Source organism: Drosophila hydei, unplaced genomic scaffold (genome assembly GCF_003285905.1).
Source record: "Drosophila hydei strain 15085-1641.00,03,60 unplaced genomic scaffold, DhydRS2 tig00000063-arrow-pilon, whole genome shotgun sequence".
Classification (NCBI taxonomy): domain Eukaryota; kingdom Metazoa; phylum Arthropoda; class Insecta; order Diptera; family Drosophilidae; genus Drosophila; species Drosophila hydei.
The window spans coordinates 2,854,214-2,862,416 of NW_022045657.1; the positions used below are offsets into that span (position 1 = coordinate 2,854,214).

At 36.0% G+C, this 8,203-nt stretch overlaps 1 long non-coding RNA gene across 1 annotated transcript in view; it reads left to right on the forward strand.

Moving 5' to 3' along the window:
* The window catches only part of LOC115482806, a 78,874-nt gene extending 71,912 nt beyond the window's left edge, over positions 1 to 6,962 (forward strand). Inside the window, exon 3 of the long non-coding RNA XR_003944142.1 lies at positions 6,924 to 6,962. This is a non-coding gene — a long non-coding RNA (uncharacterized LOC115482806). The remainder of the gene's footprint in view (positions 1 to 6,923) is intronic.
* Positions 6,963 to 8,203: the final 1,241 nt, after the last annotated feature.

Here is an 8,203-nt window from a genome sequence, read left to right on the forward strand (position 1 = left end):
ATGCACCTGTCTGTAGGCAGATATATGCATATGTCCTGGGGTCGTGTAAAATGTATTTGTAATTGATATTTTCATTGTCATTGAAATGTGACATTTTCGTTATCGTTTGCATTTAAATGACAATAACAAGAACATGAGACCGACTGCTCGCATATCACATATCATCTATTCGTTTGACAGCTGCCCAGAAACATAAAAACTGGTTGTGTATGGTTATGTGTGTGTATGTTTGTGTCTCAATTGTTGAAAGCTCTCGTTCACTTTATATTTTCCTTTGTAGTTTTTCCTGTTTGCCTAGCACTTCATTATGATATACTGTCTGTTGTTTGCATCTAAAAAAAATTCCTTTTAATTAAAAAGAATTTGCATTGCATATTTTAGGACGTGATGCACCTGACACTAGCTCATACACCCACACATAGAGCTACACACACACACACATAGAGAGCGAGAGAGTTACACATACATTAGTCCACTTATTTCGGCACTGCCTGCAATTCAATTAGTGTGCACACATAACAAATATTAACACACAGACACACCAACTAGCAAACACACACACACACACACACTCTCTCTCTCTTTTACATTTTAATTAAATAAATTTTGTGCGTTTCCTGATGTCATAAACATAGCTGCAGCAGCCATAAAGGCATGAAAATGAAAACATTTAACCGTTGCTTGCATTACAGACGCCTCAAAAGGGTTAAGGCTGGCAGTGAGATGTCTAGAGCGAGGGATAACTGCATTTAGTTAGTTTGCTTGCAACGAATGCAAAGAAAATTGCCTTCAGCAGCAGCAACCGACTGTGTCGGTTGTCCGCCTAAACGTCTGCCTGCCTGGTTGAGAGCAACTCTGCTGTTCGTCCTTAACAGATTGTCTGCCTTCGCTATAGTTTTATGTATACAAATTTGTGTGTGTGTTTGGGTGCGTCATCTTGTGGCTGCGTTCTTGCACACATAATCAAATTTTAGTTGACTTGCCGCTGCCACTCGTTAGTGCCGCATCATGTGACACAATTTGTTTTTCTGCCAGGTTGCATTTAATTGAACTGACGAAAGTCGTTTTGCGTGCATTTTATTTCTAGATCTTTTTATTTATTTATTTTTATTTATTTAGCCTTCTAATTAGGCGCAATTAACAACTCTAGATAATTTAATTTGAAACTGATTCGCCCTCGATTTTCTACTTAAAATCAGTTTGCTTTAAATTTGTTTGATCTGTTTGGGAGCTTATAAAAGAAATTCACTATAATTCTTAATACTAGTAGAATAGGGGCAGCATTACAATGAATACATAAGCTTACATTCTTTAAAATGTTTTCAATACGCTTTCAATTAGATAGTCTATAAGTAACCCAAGTCGGAAGCTACTCTATCTGCTGAATACCATTTTAAAGCGAAGTCTGAGGTAGTATCCTTAGCCAACATTTGTATCCTCAGCTCAAATAGTAAGTCGGATATCAGCTTATATCCAAACTCTAGCCATTTCTTATGTATATTTCCCCATATAAAACTAAATATTTATTTGGCAAGTGCACTTGCATCTCTATTTCACTCTTTCGTACAAATATTTGTGCACAAACAAAACGATTGTAGGCCCTGCGCAGCTGCCCGCAACTATTGCTGGCTAATTAGGCAACATTTTTATGGTCCATTTGGAGCAGGGCCAGGTCCTTTCGCCCGCAGATAACAAGGGCTGCCTTGTGGCTTTGGCCAAAAACTCAACTTTGCTTTGCTTCTATTTTATGGCATTGAATCTCAAAGTAAATTATTGTTATTGTTATTTTGCGGAAGGACGGCGGAGGAGTAGGAGGGGCAGGTAGCTCTGGTCGTGTGGGCCACAGCTGCATTTGCTGGCTGGTTGGTCAGTGTGGTCACCCAGTGTCGAAACTAAATACTAAGCAGATTTAATAAAGCCCCCCTAAGCTGGCTGCAGTTGGCAAATCAAGCTGTAGGCAAACGGGCTTTGAGGCTTTCGGGCGATTGCCCTGCAAATTACGAAGACAGCAAATAATTATTTATACAAGTGAATGTTTTGGGCAACAAGCCTCGGTCCGGGCATAATTGCCTGTGGCTTTGCTCTCTGTACACTTTGTCATTTGGTTGTCGACACTTTGCATTGGACATTTAATATGGATGCCTTTGCCGTCAATTTTCCTGTGCTCAAATGAGCTATGATATTTAATTATCTTTGTTGCAAAATGTTAGCTGCTTGCTTGGAACATAAATTGCATATTAAATGAAACTAAATTAAATTTTGTCTTTAAAGAAAATTGAAAATTTTAGGGGTTTAGCTATATCCACTATATCAAATTAATTTTGACCAGTCAAGTTTATATTCTAATATTCCAGCCTTTAGCCTATACTCATACTTCAACACATGCTCCATAGTCTGCCACACATATCTGATATATTAGCTATTTTATTTCCAGTATATATAATATAAAAAAAGGTCTTCAACTTAATTCGAGATAAATTTAATGTCCTTCATTAGCTCTGAGAAACTATTTGATTAATTAAAAAATTATAATTTTTATCAGGAAAATATCCTATACTAGAATATTCGATCCAAAGACTGCGTGGCGCGCAAAAAGCAGGTTAAAACTTAGTTCATTTGAACAATGTTTGTTTTGTTTTATATTTTATTTAACTGAACTTGTTCTCGCTGCTGTTGCCTGTACCGCTCTTAAGGCTTCTCCCCGCTCCGACTCAAACGGGCAGCAACAACAACAATGCGAACAATATAATAATAATGCTTTAGCAAAAGTTTAAGCAAATAAAAAATATATATACATTATATATATATATGTATATATGCAAAAAGGTGTGTACACTGTGTGCATGGCAAAAGCTTAAGGTACGCAACTTTTTCGCAGGGGCCTTTGAGAGGAGCGGCATTTCAATTTAATGCTTCGTTACCTTTTTTTGGAGCGAATGTTGAAACATTTTCAAGTGGTCCAAAAGCACTTGGCTAACAAGTTTCAAGTATGCTCACAGCGAGCTGTACGAAAAGAAATTGAGCTACCCGAAAAATTGGTGAGCCTTTTATTGTCAAGGACTTGCGCCCGAAAGCTATCCATAAAACAATAACTGGAAGATTCATTGCATGGCTACCTTTGTAATGCTTTGTCTCTGTTTTGCTTTTATGGTTACATTTTTAATAATATGGGTTTAGGATTTTGAAGTGCTCCGAGCTATGTGTATGGGTTTCATTTTCTTATTTAATACTGAAATATTGTAAACATCATGAAGCTAAGATCTAATTGCTTTTGCAGTTGACATTGAGTGGAAAGTAGTTGGGTTGCAGGAAGGTGATAATGGGGAAATGGCAAAATAAGTAGTAACAATGTTGCTCAGTGTGTCCAGAGGCTAAACAGTAAAGAAGAATGTTGCATAATGAAGGAATTCGAAGAGCTAAAAGAGAAAACGTAAAATTTAATTAGTGTGAGACAGGGACACTCAGGGCAATGGAAAAGCTAGAAATTTTCTATATAAGAAAGTAACTGGGAAAAAAATAAGCTTATGATTTTTAAGAATGTTATGTTTCAATTAGGACGGTAGCTGAGTATATGAAAGAAAACTTGATTTATGTTTCGTATATAAGAAGTAATATATTTTATATAACGTTGTTCATGATTCAAGTACTTAAGGAAACTTCAAATAGCAGTTTTTGGGTTAATTCATTCATATAAACTAGTTCATGATTTACCCATATAAATAAGTTATATGTCAGCTACATACATAGTTAAAGTTATGCTCGCGAAAGTCTTTTCTTCGTAGTAAGATATCAAAAGAAATTTATCAAGTAAGAATGCTTTAGTCGGGACTTCCCAACTAGGAGATACCCTCCTTTCAAGCATGCACTATACACAACACATACATATGTATATATGCTAATTAGACTATAAACCTTAAGATATGGTTGTCCCCAGACTTTAATGCATTTTCAAATAATTTATGCAAATCTAGCGAAAGCATTGCTGAAACTTAACTTCAAGTACCAGCTGAAGATAAACAGAACCACAGAAGGGGGCTATTTATATGCTAGCTCACATTAGGCATTCCTCCAAATTGCTTTAATTTCGTTTTAAGCGTTGGGCATGGCACACCCACTGCGATGAATTATTTGGCCTGATGTTTGCGCTAATGTCACACATGCATCATAACCGCGGGGCTTGTGTCGCACAGTGCGCGACTCAAGATGAGGGCGACGAGCTGTCAGCTTAGGAATGGGTGGACCAGCAAATTGTAGCGGAAATGCCTAGTTAATTATGCATGCAAATTCATTTTATTAACATTGTTAAAATATATTGTCTTCCAACTGCTTGCGCCCAAGCAGGTGAAATGGCCACAGGGGAGTGAACGAGGCGTTCATGTGAGTACTTCAAAAATGATAAGACCCAGTGAATTGGTGGAAGTATTTCCATTGGCCAACAAACAAATTGACTGTGGCTATACAGAGCTAAGATGATTAAATGTTAAGAATTTCACAAATGCAATAAATAAAAAGTTAATAATAATAATAACAGTTAATAAACAGTTTTCCGTAACTATTGTTTAGAAGGGGCTGCAAAATATTCCAGCTTATTAGTTAATAACAATTTATTAGATTATTTATTAAACCATTTTCTTCTTTGCTATTCACGTATTTTTCCATTTTATTATAAGTAAGCAAATTTTTGTTCTTTGTTAAATAAACTTCGTAATTTTCAACAAGCTCCTTAGGCGCTTTTATCCTCTGTCTGTCTCTCTCACTTTCTTAATATTCTTACTTCGTGCTGAGCTCTCGCGTTGCTCATCCAGCTTACACTTTATTAGCTTACTATTAACTCTGTCCTGTGATTACAGCTTTAACTTTGAATTCTTTAAACAATATTTTCTGGATTGTTTTCCTTCTTTCGCGCTTCTCATTTCTCAATTCTCATTTTCAATTGTTTTTTTTATTTCTCGTGAAACTCGCCTCAAAAGTGAATAACCCTTTATGACTGCAGCAGACGCGTTTGTAATTTCCTTGATTCATGGTCTTTTGAATTTATATTTATGATTTGCACTACGCCGTTAACAAACTTTGAATTGGTCTCATTTTGGCCAATGGCCAATTAAGTTTCTCCCTTGCCATAAAAAGGCTAGTTGCGGCTCCATTACCAAATTAGTTATGCCCATTCCAGAAGTTTTCACCACTTTTTTATAATGCTTTGCCTGTAATTTAAAGCGGGCAGCCGCAATCAGCGAATCTTTCAACTGGGCTTTAGCCACACCTTGCAGCTTGATTCTGAAAATGTCTTCTGTCTTGCCCTGTTTTGGCTTCAATGAGCTGCTTTATTTAACACTTGGCCAACCAAGTTGAGGCCAGTCGAGCATCTCGCAACACTTGGCTTCGTTAACTGGAAACAAAGTCGGTAAATTTTGAAGCTCTTCACCTATTATTGCCTTTTCATGAGTAATTATGCCAAATAAGCTTGCAGTTAATTTAAATGCTTTATGAATTCAAATTAAACTCATTGATTTGCCACATTTGCATACACTGAGCAAAGCTTTGCATTTATCATTTGAGACCATACCAAACGCTGTTCTTTGACCTGCTTTCTGCATTATATTGTGCAATGTCAATTTAAATTTTAATTTGAACTTTTCACATTTGCTCTGAGCAATTGAAATTGTTGTTCTTCGTTTTTCAGTCATTCCTATTTAGTTTCAATGTTTTTAAAACATGTTCCGAAATTAACATTTGGTTACATTTCGCAGCAGTTGTAAAAAATTGACACAAAAAAGTGCAATTTGGTGCATGTTTCATGCTTCATGTTTCATTTTACTTGAATGAAAATGTTAGTTTTTTATAGCGATATCAGGTAGAGCAGCATTAAAATTAAAAGTGTAGAAAGAAAAAATGTAGCTGCCATAAAAAGCTTTAGTCCCCCAGTTGAGTCGATAAATAGCATCGATTGCGGCAGCTGCCAAAATATTTTCCTCCCGTTTTTTTGTCGAGTAATGGAGTATCAATAAAAGGAAAAAAGTAGCGACATTTTTGGTAGCCAACATCAGCATTCACTCACAGACAGTGGCCGACACAGAGGCAACGCAGGAGTATAATAACGTAACACCATGGGAGATCAACATTAACATCCTTCACATCTTTCACGTTGTCATTGATGAATTTAGCTTTTGGTTGTCAACGCTTTTGGGCTTCGCCACTCTTATATCCAGGCAGCGAGTATTGCTATGGCCATGAAATGTTTAAGCCATTAAAAAGAGTAGTATAGAGATAGAGTAGCTCAGCAGCTCTGAAGTTGAATTGAAATTAAAATTATATTCATTATATATTATATATTATATATATATATATATATATATATATATAAAATATCTTTTATGTATCTTTTCCTTTCCTATTCAACACTCAACGTTCGTAATGTAATTTCCGATTCGCAAGATTTTCATGGGAATCGGTAAACGAGTTCAGTTTGTAAGTTAGGGTATTTCAGCATTGTCTAGCCCTAAGGTTCTGTTTCGTCTTTTGTCCTTTGGCTTTGTCTTGTTGTCATTTTTAATATGCAAGCCATTTGCCATAGATATGCGGGTATTGCGATACTTTTTGTAACTTTGTGTGTGTAAAGGGAGGTGGGACATATTTCAAACTGGGCGACAACTGGGGGCTCGCTGTTTTACGGTTTCATTTGGCTGCCATTACCCATAAAATGGCTGCCACTCCAGATGGGCGAAAGTTGCGCCATTTACCCATTTCTCCGGCTGCTGACAAGAAACTGTTTCGTAATTATGCTCTTAAAAACGCACAAAAGATGTTTTTAAAAATTGTAGGACAACTTTGAATTGTGGTAAAATTTTCTTATGTCTTTTTAATGTTTAATGTTTAATGCTTCCTATATATTTTTAACGAACTCGTTTCATTTGCTCTCCTTGCAGTTCCAATCAATTGAAATTGGGTTCATTTCGTAAGGTAAGTGCCAGAATTTACTTAAATGACAGAATTCTATAACTGAGTTTCGTAAATTATTTCAACAATTAAGTCTTGTTTTGATAGAGAAAGTATTCCCTAACTGAATTACATTATATTTAAATTTCTCGGTTTTTTTGACTCCAGCACTTTACTTAATCAGCTCACAAAAGTATGCAATAAAAAACTTTAGACTGCTATTAGAGGTTAAACTTCGCTTAAAACGTTCAGGGAAATTATAAAACACTTTTTTCTACCATTTAACTTTGTGACCTCAGCGTGCATCCAACTCATTAGTAGAGCCCTAACGCCCCAGCTTCTGCCACGAGAAAAAATAAAACTAGCTCGGCAAATTTCTTGGCCGAAACCAAAATTTTAATTGCACACGGAAAATTTAACGCCACGGAATATGCAGCGCATTTCGCCTAATTGCAATTGCCTTGCACTCAATTTTTCCAACTGACCCAATGAAGCATGCCACGCCCAGCCCACACTTCATCCCCTCTCGCCGCAGAAGAAAACGCAGCGTCAAACGCAAAGCCGAAAAGTAATTTAAAATTTTTGTGCGACGTTAGCATGAAATTTACTCCAATTTCGATTTGAATAGACTCGCTCAGGAAGGGTATTATGTTGAATGGGGCATAGCTGAGGCCAACTGGATTGGTATGCCTCCAATTTATATAAATAACTATATGTATATATATATATAAATATAGTACTATAATATAGTAATTTTTAAATATAACTTAAACTATGTTAGAGAGTTGTAAAGAAGAAATGTTTCTTCATGAAACCTATTTCAATTATTGAGATCTTTAAAATATTTTAAATTTATGCATATTCGATTCTTATTAGTGTTATAAGTTGCACTAGAAAAAATCCAATTAAAATAACATAACTTGTGAAAAGTACAAAATGTGAAATGCTAAAAGAAGAAAACACTTAAAGAGGCTTAAACTTTTTTGCTAATAACCAATTTGTTATGCTTCAGTGTGTAGAGTATTGAAGCTTCGTCAATTCATAGTTTGCTTGAATTTTTTTTATCGAGGTTTGTTGATTAAGCGCCACAAATTGTGCTAAGAAAGTGAGAGAAGTTTTTAAGCAGTTTGATTGGATTTTTGGCATTGCGCATCTGGGCAACGCATGTGCGTGTGTGAGTGTGTGCGGGTGTGTGTATGTTTAACTCAGTGAATATGCCTTTTGGGTGGCAAGGTGGCTAACTTTTTGCTCAAGCTTAATTAACAGCTCA